We start from the raw sequence: 12,274 nt of genomic DNA on the forward strand, positions 1-12,274 counted from the left end.
AGGAGAAAAAACAAACATGATTATACATCCACACAGAAGGGAAGGTAAACAAACCACACACTCAACTATCCACACAAACGACCGCGAGCGCTTACAAACTCCAATAATCTACTATCTACACACACGTCCGTGAGCTCATATACACACAGACACACACACATAATAACAGCAGTAAAGGAGTGAGTGTTTATGATGACACTACTCCACATTCACACAAATTGGCAACTTGAATAGTCTCTTTTCAAGAGATCTGAGTAGCCCTAAGAAGGGCTGTTTTTCTTGAACTTCAGATGCACTTGATGATGACATTTCCCAGGACGAGCATCACAGACACAACGGTGATTAAAGTCATTTTCCCAATTTATTTTTGTCTTTGGAAGCGCAGATGGGCTTGAGTGGCTTCATTATCCCAGTTCTCCGTCTGATGGATAGTGAAGCTTTGTTCTTGTCTCCTTTGTCTATTTTTCATCCGTGGATGTTGTAGCCGCTGAGGCTCCCACTCTTGTCTTTGCCTATCCAATTCCACTGGTCTTGGTGTTGGTAGCGGCTGTGGTGCTTGTCACTGGGGCGGCGACCTCACCATAGGCTTGATCTGACCTGTCTGCTTTATGATCAGGTGAGGAAAGATTGGCCTTTTCTTTTCCTCTTCTACTTTCTTTTTCTTCTCGTCTTCTTCTTCTTCTTTTTCTATTCTTTCTCTTTCTTCAAAGGCTTCCATGGTCAGCTCGTCTAGGAGCCGACTGACATATTCCAGGTGCATCTAAAGTTCGATCAGTTTTTCGAGTCTGCTGCTCATTCTTCAATGTTGTTGAATCAACGGCGGGTAGTCAGATTGACGAGCGTTACCTTTATATTTGTAAAGTGGTTATAGACATCTATTTTTTCTAACTGACTAACATACCATTGGCAATTGAATTAGTATCTCTTTTCTAGAGTATTGGGTAGCCCTGAAAAGGGCTGTTTTTGTTGTGGACGAGGAGCTATGGCAATCTTTTATGGTCTACGATTGCGTCCCCGTCTGGCGGCAGGCTTTCCCACAGGATAGGGTCTGCTTCTTTGGAAAGAGAAGAACTCTTTGGTGTCTACGCGGCAGTCGACAAAACCTCTATCTGGTTCCTGCTGTTGCTGCTTATGTTTTCTCTGTTGTTTCTGAAGTCTGTACTTCTCCGTCCATTCTTCTTTCTCCTTCGTGATTTCCTCTCCGAAGAGCTCTTCTATCAGGTCTTCTGTTACTTTTAACATTCTGACATTCTCTATCTCTGTAGGATTCGGTATCAGACTTTGCCTGACCCGATGTAAATTCACATAAGATTCGTTCAGCTTGGCTAGTCTTGAGCACATCTTCATAGGAGGATGAGTCAACAATAAATGGTCAGACTGGAGACTTCCTCGCTTTATATTGCTCAGGCGCGGACGCGATAGAAAACATCCCTACACTGTTTTAGAGTCTGAACCCTAAAATAGTTTGATCTGAGGGATAGAGAGAAGTCAAAGAGCATGACTCATGATACAAATGGCAATCAAATGACACCCGCATTTTTTTTCAAAACACATTTTTATTCAAATAACTCACAACTAACAATTAACAAATTTTTAAATTGACAATTCAATAAACAACAAACATGTTTTCTATTTTGGACAAGGTTGACAACGTTGTGAACTGAAGTTAGACTTCCACATTTGGAAGTCACTGAGCCAAAGATGTACACTACGTTTCCTAGTTAACGACAAAAGATAACCATAACGGTCACACAACCATTGGTCTACTTTCTCATCGTTTCTACAGGAGTGACGATCAAAATAAGTCACTAAATGTTCTAAAGAATATTTAAGACTGCGTTGTTGAAGAAAATACATACAATATTGTCCACACACCATGGAATATGTGCCTTGTAATTTCACATTATTGAATTGTGTTGTCTGAGCATTTCTTCTCATAAAGTCGATGATATCGTCCTCCAAAGGGGTTAATCCATACGAATCAAAATACTCCACACAACCATCACGGGGAAAGTAGACGGCTACTCAGTGGGTTCCTGGGAGATTACTGTCATCCGTGTTAATGACATAAGCTTCATGGTCTTGAGCACACACGACAGGATTCCAAGAAGCAGTGTACGAACTTTGGTTCAAAAGGTAATAACGTTCCCAGGTATCCATTTATGTGTTCTTTTTCTTCACAGGTAATGATAAGTGATCAATTCAATCCTGACTTTCTCTTTGAATTTGTCTGACAAGTAACCATTTCTTCGTTTTGTCTCTGCACTCTGAGCCAAGAGAGCTTCGATGCGATAGATCCCTAGAGTCATTAATGGAGGAAAGGAATATTTACGCAAGCCTTTATACCACTGATGAAACACGGCTTCTTCCGAGATGAGACTCCAAGCGTCGCCCAGATACTCGTCCAATATTTCTTCTTGACTCAGCATCAGACATGCATCTTGTTGAATTTGACTGGGCTGTTCGTTTTGACATCCATGGCAATCTTTCTTGATCAATTCCGTATTTTTTTCTGCCAAGTGTTTGGCAAAACAGGAGACTAAATGTTGCTTTTGTTCTGACCATCTGCACTTCATCACTATGTCCTTTTCGTCTTTGTCTTGGGGGCCTGCTTCCACGGTCTCCTCCCATTCCATGTCCAAAGATTCTCCAGTATGCAAGGAGGGATAACAGTCTTCCATTGCTTCTAATCGTCTAGAATGACTTCTCCCAACTGTTGATTACTATCGTATTGTCGAATTCGTCATACATGATGATGTTCACCGTATGGAGTAGAGCTTCTACAAGCTGAAGTTCCACACGCAGTTGACCAGATTGTATAGGGTGGAAATGTCCCTCGTCACTGCCCTGGTCTGGAGTGAAATCAAAAGTCCACAAAGTGTAACCTCCTGCATAATCATCGTACGAAATGCTGTGACTGGTGTTGGTCCCTAACTGTCCCGTGGCTTCGTACAGGGACATGTACGACCTCAAGTAATTCTTCTGGGTAAAGTTAGGTTCGAAAGGTCTGGTACACAAGATCTTGCCAACGCGACTGACTTCGATTTTGGACACTATATAGTGCTTAAACTGGAATGGATTTTGATCGTGGGCTCCGTTGAGTGCTGCATTGCCCAAGATGCCAACGATTAAACGTTTGGGTAACTGTCCTTGGAACACATGATCTTCGATCTTGGATCGGAGTCCAGAGACACTGGTGAAAGTTGTCACTTCCACACGTCGTATCGGATACTTGGCGGTCGTTCTGCTCAAAGTATGACTGATGTCGTTTATTGCTTTAGGTAGCACTTTCACACGACGCACGTAGAGCCTGACTTCTTGGATGATGGTTTTGTATTCGTTAGCATGGGCCATCAAATGGAATGCCGTACTGCAACGATTTAGTCTCAGGTGGATATCCACACGGCTCAGCAAATACTTCTCTTGTCCAAATGCAAACAATCCATCAGTTCTAAACTTCGTCCTTGCAGGATTTTCTTCTACGGTCGTTAAAGCCTACATTGTGAGGATCGTCATCTGCTTTCTGGGCTGTCTCGTTAAACGTGTTCTCACCTTCTGTGTCAGCTTTCGATACCACGCAAACATCCATATGAGTATTCTTGGTCTCTTTTCCGTACGTTAAGAGATTTTCAAGGTACGCTCGCTAAGGGTAAATATCCATGCTGCTGCTGACGAGTTTGTTATTCAAATCCACTTCACTAAACATAGAATGCATGAAATTGTTGACAAGAGCTACTCTAGCATCGACTCCTGGAGCAGTGTCGACCGTTTTGATCACTTTGACTTTCAGGTACAAGTAACTGCTATTCAAATCGATGTAATTTTCGGGTTTCCTTTGATTTCAAACTCAATGGGAGCTGAATCCGTCAAAGAGGAAACGGGATGAAATTCGACCCATTGGGATTCTTGCATTGTCATCATGGTGGGTGGCATGGAAACAGATCCAGTTCCGACTTGGAACAGGCAAAAGACTTTCGGTGCATCATTTCTGTTTCTCTTTTTTTGACTAATCAAAAACGTCTAAGTCTCGAGCAGTTCTTCTTTTCTTAGTCTTTCTAGCTTTATGAGTATGAAGTCTTCTGAAGGGTTGTTTTCTTCGTCGTCTCTTTCTGCCTTGTCCTTGCTGTGACACCAGGGAAGTAGGAATGCTTGAATCAGCAGGGCTCAGGGCATTTATAGGCGTTTCTCGTCGTCCTAAACTGTCTTTGTCCGTTTGCAGCAAGACATTTTTGCCTGCTCTCAAGAATGCCTTTTTAGGGCCTTGTTTGTCGATGACGAAATTCTTTGCCTTGCGTCAACGTGGCATCTTTCAAAGCGTGCAATTCTCTTGTCACCATCGGTTTCAAAACAGGAGCCACCGACCAAAAGTCTGATTTCAAAATATCTCCTAAGCTGTGTCCTCGCTGTCGAGCGACGCCTCGGTACACTGGATACAATTCGTTAGAGAATCGTTTTCGAAAATATTGCTGTTCATCTTCGGGTTGAAATTCAGAGCCATTTTTGTGTCTCCACCTAAAATGTCAAACAAGTCACGATTAAAACTGATGGACAACGTGTCGGTATCCTGAAATGTTATCAGTAGGCGACGAGCCACTTTATGGTACTCAATCTTAACACTTCTTTTGACTCTGTTCAGGGCTTTGCCAAAGGCTAACTCGAATGTTTCCGCAATGGTGTCCACCAAATGTTCACCACTAAAATAATAGCCTGGTAGAATTTTCAATGTGCAGATGCTGAAGGATGGATTGTTTGTTGGCCTTGTGTCACCTGAAAACACAATTTTATTCATTTCTTCTTGCAATTGGACGTTCAGGATTTCGACCTGGAAAGTACATTGATGTTTTTGATCGGTGTAGGGTGAATGATTTCCACCAAAGCCACTTCCCAATGGGCTTCGTGATCTAATTGGATGGTCTGAGGTAATTTGGCCATGTAACAACACAAATTGTTATTGGGAAACACCTCCATGGAACTGTCACTGGGTAAGGTTAAGTAAAAGTGGTTGTTGATATTCATAATTCCATAGTTCTGTGGCTGTCCGAGGGGTCACTGGAGGTCAGAGGAGTATCTCCGCTCAAAATATTGTTGTTGTTGGAGTTGTGACTGACACTGGACGCAAGATTCCCGTTGTTGCCGATCGAGGAGTATTTCAGGGAAGGATTGAGAAGAAGGTAACCGATGCAAACTCAAATTGGCGATGGCCGCACCGATGACACAATATGCCACGAAGATTTGGCGAAATAAGACGATTTGCGTTTTAGGCATACGTTCTCCACACACCAAACACAACGGTTGCTTTTGTAGATCTTGCAGAGAAGAACTGGGCGAAGGAGTGGTCGCTATAGTGGTAGCGGTAGCTGAGGCTGTGTGGAAAGGCATGATGGTCACTTCTTTTTATAGTCGAAGACTTGCGAATCGTCGATCCAAGTATCAAAACTGGGAGGATATCCTTTCCAACACACTTTGACTTCTTTGACACGTCGTTTTCCCACTTTACGGGTTCTGCGTTTTTTGTGACACGTTGTAACTCGGGCAAGTAAAATATTCCTTTTAACACTTTCCCGTTCATGTCTTCCAATTTATAGACGGCAGTGACACGAAACAATTCGGTGGTCCAGTTGGCTAAGTAACCTTTGTCGAAAGTGCGTTTGGTTTTGCCAATGCGGACCCAATCTCCTACTGCTAACGCTCCACTTTTCTTGGGGACAGCCACCGTCGGGGATGTACCAAATAGGCGTTCAGAAACGGTCACTTCGTTGTCGACAGTCACTTCTTGGGGGGCACGTCCGATGCTTCGATGGTAAGATTGGTTGTACCCTTGAACCAGGTACAGTAAGACGTCGATGTACTTGAGAGTGTGGTGATGCGTACAATATTCCCACATGCGTTCTTTCAAGGTACGTTGAAAACGTTCCACGATGCTGGCTTTGGTTTCGGGATTCTCGGTGGTGAAAAATGAATGTCACGTTCCTTTAATTCTTTTTGGAAAGCTTGGTTCAGGAAATCGGCGCCTTTGTCAGCTTGGCATCGAAGAGGGTGACGACCGCTTTGTTTCAACACCAGTTGGAGGGCATGCAGTAACTCACTGCTCGATTTGGAAGTCAATCGCACAATACAGGCAAATTTTGAAAAGACATCGATGACACAAAGCAAATATTTGTAGCTACGATTGTAGGTGAGCAAATGAGAGACATCAACTAAATCGGTCTGCCATTCATGAACGATGTCCTCCACTCGAGTGCGACGTCTGGAAAATTTTCGTCGAATATATTTGTGTAAAGTGTAGGTGGTTTGGTCTTTTAACCTCGTTGTACTTGTGGTAAACGGAGATTTTTTCAGTCGAGTTTTGGCAGCACGATATAATTTCTGAATTCCTTTGTAATCTGAAGGATGGGATGGATGGTAGTAAATGTTGGCTAGCACCTTCTCCATTTTTGTTAATAAGTCACCCACTATACGCTGATGCTACTTTGGACAGGGCGAAAGGGTGGTTATGAAACGGATTTAAGTGTCTGATGGGCTACATGAGTAGAAGTCAAAGATAATGGTGGAGATGGTGGCAATGGAATGGTTTTGGTCTTCTTTTCTTTTTTCACTTCTAGTTTCCCTTCTTTCTTTTTCACTTCTGTCGAAGGAGAAGTGGACATCATCTTTTAAACCAAAGGTTTCGTTTCTTCTCGTTGGGGTGTGGGGTAAGGGGTCAACAAGGACGCTGCAATCTTATTAGGAATGGGAGCTGCTGACGGTGTTTGAAAAATTTCTCGTACAACTTCTTCCTCAGGCTTTCGTCGAGTTACGTCTCTTATGACCACTGGGTGGGTGGGTAATGGACTTTTCACCAAGGCCTTAAAATCTTTCATAGTGGGTACAGCTGTTTCGTCTAAGGCTTTCTGGTGGAAGAGTTGTAGTCGTTGCAAGAGTTGACCATACTTTTGCGATTTATCTGTTTCGGACATATCGTGACGATCCATCAATGACTGCAATTGGTGTTGCAATTGGGACATCTCAGTCGAATTTGGATGGGGAGGCTAATGCGTGGTCCGTTGTTCTTGCCAACGATGGTATTCCATCCATCATTTATAAGGCACTAAAGCTAGTTTTCGTCCTTCCACTCGATTTCAAGGGCCACGTCTGAGATATTTGAACTTCAGAGGTCCCTTTTATCTTGCTCCCACAAGTCCTCCCAGCATGGTTCCCAAGACTCCTTTCAGCACAGCAAGGATCCTAACAACAGAGGTAAACTTCTTCCGCGTTGTACCAACATCTTCTTCTTTTGACGAACGGGGATTTTCTTTGAACCATTTGACGAAGAACGTGACGATGTTAGGCTAAGCATTGTTTCTGGTGTTTAGACAAAGGTACAGTGCCTTTTAAGACTTTCTAACAACATTCGCACACGGTATCGATGACATCTTTGGAAGAAGTTTGAATGAAGGTTTTCTCGCATGGGTGGAGAAGCTTTGGACAGGACAGACATCATGCCCCCATGTTTGACTAAACGAGGAGGTATTCCTTTCCTTTTCTTTCCTTTGGGTTTAGAAGAAGGATGTTTTCTGAGGGGTGACATCTTTAGCTTTTCAGGAGCACAAAAACACTGATACCCATGCTTTGTCTCAGGCCCTTTTTTATACCGGAACGCGTCGCCACCGATTGTCTTCACGTCGTATCAACTTGATGACAGGCATCACGCGTCATGGAGGGGTACGCAACGGACTAAATCGAGACAGTTTTTGCTTGGATAAATCCTCTAAATTCTGTAACATGCCCGATCTCCCTTGGACTTTGATTTTTGGAGTACGTACTTTGTGAGCAGCTGACACTGCAGCTAAAGAGGAGGAGAGTGTCACCGTGAAGTTTTCGGAGAGGCGGATTTTCATTGTTTCATCAACTGAGGAAGAACGGGTGTCAAATTGGGTTGGGCAGGTATCACCAGCAACAGAGAAGTGGAAGAACCTGAGGCTACCGTAGACGCGGTCGCCGTCGTTGCAGGTCGTGGTTTGCGAATGTAAGGTTGCGTCCTGGCCGAAGTGTCCCTCTTGCGGGTTTTTTGTGGGCTTTTCTTTTTCTGTGGGACTTTTCTTTTTCTGTGGGCTTTTCGTTTTCTGGTCTTGACACCGTTGCTCTTTTTCTTCTTTGAGTTTCGTTTGGCTTTTTTGGGAGTGGCTTTTTTACTTGGGGAGTACTTTTGGAGCATTAGGATCCCATCTTAAGAGGGAGCGAATGATGACACCTCCTAGAGAACCGCTCCTTCCAGGTTTCAAAATGATTTTCTTTTTGGTTTGAGTGTCGATCAGTTTCATGAGGAATCTGAATGATGCCTTGCAGTAATTGACGTGCTATCACCGTAAACCATCGTAAGACTTCTTTGACACGAGCACGTATTTTTACAAGGCACGAATCAGTTTGACGGGAAGATGAGACTGAAGGGACGTCAGGTTGACGGTGCGTGAGACAGGTCCAAATTGTCCTAGGTTTTTATAGATTCTTTTAAGTCAACGACGGAGACATGTACAGGACAGGCCCTCCATCTTGACACCAGTGGTGAAACAAATTGGTACGAAATCGCAAATAATCGGGGGTAGTTGATTTCAAATCGACGAGTAAATATGCGTGTGGGGTTAGAGTGGCATCGTCGTACTCATGAGTTAGCCAAGGTGTTCCTAACTTCTCGGCTAAGACTTGCACTTGCGATTTATCTTTAGGGCTTTTAAACAAGACCACGTAATGAGCATTCAGAGTGATGGTGCGATGGGCTTTACTTTGTTGAAACAAATTCTGAGTAATGTAAATGACACTGGCATTAAGATGATGCCCTTTGCGCGTAAAACACAGTTTAATTTCTTCTTCGTCTTTTCCTAACATGTCATCGAAAATGACCAGATGGGTTAGACTGGGGTTAGACACGATTCCGTCGTCTTCGCTAGGAATGCTTTCCACAAACACGATGGAATCGCCTTGACCTTCTTGCAAGAGACTGTACGCCGATTGCCACTCTTTGTAACACGACACGAGGTGGACGATCGATCAAATGATGTTCATGTTTCATCAAACGTTTGACCAATTCGGTTTTGCCTGAAGCACTATACGCAGCAATTAACATTTTAAAGGCATGGCGAAGATACGAGGCCTCCCAACTAGCACTATCTAAGTGTCCATCGATGACTTTGAAAGTGAAGGAAGAGGGAGCACAGACAGCAGAGGTAGCCATAGTGCAAGGAATGTCACTTTTGACACGAAGACAGACAAGACAAGAGCTTTTATACTTTTTCAGGACACGTTTATTGATTTTTCAAAAATAAACACGAAAGACAAAAATACATAAGAGCCAAATGCTTAAGTACAACGATAAAATACACATCAAAACGATCAAAGTAGAATATAAACGAGTGGCTGTACACCATGTTTTTGGTAACCAAGATGTCCTAGGGACAGTGTGTAATGTTCTTACAAGCTCATCATGGGGTAATGTCACACAGGTGTCCTAACAGACTGGTCTTTCGGGAATGTCCATGACAGTCCTGTCCTGAAGGGAGTGGTTGTCCTCGGTGACGGGTTCTTCTAGCACTGTCACTAACACGGGTTTTAAAGTGACTTTTTTACTTGGACGTTTGAATCGAGCATAATGGGGCACATCTTTTGTCCAAGCCTCAAAACCCCAATTTGTCCAGTCACCTACATCTGTTCATTGAGGGTGTAAGTCACAAGCTACACACACATCGTCATACACATCTTCGGTACCTAAAAGTTGACGAATCTTTTTTCCCCGTAGAGGTCGAGAAGTATCCAGATGAAAACGCAAGGCTTTGAGCAGAATGAGTCTCTCGTGGACATTTGAAGAAAGCACTTTCATGTTTTATTTGGCGGTAAATACTGTTCGTAAAGAGTCCAGAAAAAATCGGCTTGTAAACGAAATCCTTGAAAACAAGTCACCAAGACACAGACCATACGTCGACCCCTATTGAATGGACACAGTTCTAGTAATAAGTGTTGGTAATCTTCCACTGTTTGAATAGTGCCATTGATTTCTAAAGGCAAATTTCGATCACGTAAAAGATTTGGGTAATCCACTAACTCTTCCTCTCGTACTCTTTGTAGTATGGTCAACATGTAACAAGTAGGATAAGTAGACACCAAAGTCTTCTTGTCCATTCCAGTTGAACAATGTCTGACCATTGGAACGTTTTCAAATGAATCAGTCCTCTTATAGCATTCAGGTACCAGTGGTTTAAACTCCGGTGACGTAACGGATGCAATTGTTCTTTGCGTTTCACTTGAATTTTGACCAGTTCTCGGTAAATGCGTTCTCTCAGCTCCACAGGCAAGCCACGAATGTTCTCTTCTAAGGTATCAATAAGTTAAGTCAGCTAAGATTATTTTATTTCAAATCTTCTCTTAGAGCGAAAGTAATGAATATAGTAAGTAATTTCTGATCACTGCCATTCAGGGTAACGGTCAAGAATGTCAATAAATTCTTCTGATGTAAACGGTCTAAAGCAGAATAATAGGGTGAACGCACGCTTGATCCAGAAAAATCTAATCCGTTTGCTGACTTCTTTCACTTTCCTCTTGTGAATTTCTCGACACAAAAGTTTTACAGTCCCTGCCAAACTTCCTTGTAGATCTTCTCTTGCAGTTCGTTTGGTAATGCTTGAATATTAATTTTTAAATGGGATTTACATACTGGTCTCGGTGGTATCCAACGTTTGACTCCTAGCCAGTCTGGTTTCTTAAACGACATGGTATGTCACTTCAATAACTCGGTCCCACTAAAGGTAGGTAGTGACAATTCGGAGACCACTGAGCATGTTCCAGGTATGCAGACTCTTTCTTTTTCCACTGGTGTACTGACACACCGCAATTGAAGCATCTGACTTTATCCCTTCGCCCAAGTAGAAAATCCGACTCTGGCTAATTCTTCGAGGATAGGTCCTCCCAGTATTTAGTCCATGTTCCTTGGAAAGTTTGAAGACCATTTTCAAAGTCGCAGTATTCAGGCAAATGCACAGCGAACGAATATTCGTCTTTCACAGGTTCGTTTCGATGAGGGCAGCGTGACATCGACAGAAGTTTGCTCAGTTTTGGATGACATCCGTAGGGTGGTAGACGCATAGTCTCACGTGAAGGTAAACATTGACAATGAAAATCAGTAGAGTCTACGATAACGAGTGGCATCGCTTTCGCGACCATCAGGTTTCACACGCACAAGATCACTTTCCATGTTTTTTGCAGTGGTAGTAGTAGTAGTGATAACAAAGTTCCGATGATGCTTTAGTGCATAGCTCTCAATGCAAGGCACAGCATCGCACTCTACTTGAGAATCACCGAACTTGAATAATGTCTGTTTTAAAGGATTCATCTTTCTCACTTGGTTTTGGTAGTTACAATGAACTATAGATCTTGCACGTTGTCCCTTTTTATATCAGCCGTAATGAAGTCTCGAGTTTGTGCATCCTTCCTCTTTTTGTCTTGTTTTGGAAGTCTTCCTATTTTTTCTTCCTGGACAACGGTACTACCTTCTCTAAGGCACCATCATAAATGTACTGCAGTGTGATAGGTGGAAAGGCTACAGAAAGGTAAGGACAGTGTGGAGACCATCGAGTATGTTCCAGAATAGCTGAATCTTTATACATACACTGATCCATTTGCAACTTGAGGAAAAGAAGATGACCTATGCGATGCCCTCTATGTTAACAAAATAATGTTAACATAAACCCAAAGGCCCTTTTCAGGGTCACTCATTTGCCTCGAAAAAATTTGCTTTCTTGCCTCAATTTTTTTATAAATCAGTTGTATAAGTGTTTGAGACTGTATGTTGTATGTGTTTTATAAATCTAAGTCCCACTCTTTATTCTCGATTGAGGTCAGTCCGGTGCACACCTGCATATCCACTCTTTACTCAGTAATGTGACGTCCTACATTGTTGCAACATTGTTACCAATCTCCATAACGTGACGTCAGACTATATATAGGTTATAGACTCCACTTTCCCTTGTCCCTATACAGCCCAAGATCTTTCCCTTGTTCCTATAAATTTTGTCCCTATACAGGCCCGCGACCGTTTTGACTGGATTTTCCATAGTCCCCCTATAGCCCCACTATACTACTACCATGTGAATATATTAAGACCAAATTGTATGCCATCTGAATATATTAAATCCAAGTGTTATGCGATGTGATAATATTAAATCAGAACTGCAATAATTGATGACCGGAAAGAACACATTGGCGGGACTGTTTGTTCACTACTCATCATCATCATCATCATCATCATCAT

The sequence above is a fragment of the Sinohyriopsis cumingii genome, chromosome 2, assembly GCF_028554795.1.
Source record: "Sinohyriopsis cumingii isolate HCF-2022 chromosome 2, ASM2855479v2, whole genome shotgun sequence".
NCBI lineage: Eukaryota > Metazoa > Mollusca > Bivalvia > Unionida > Unionidae > Sinohyriopsis > Sinohyriopsis cumingii.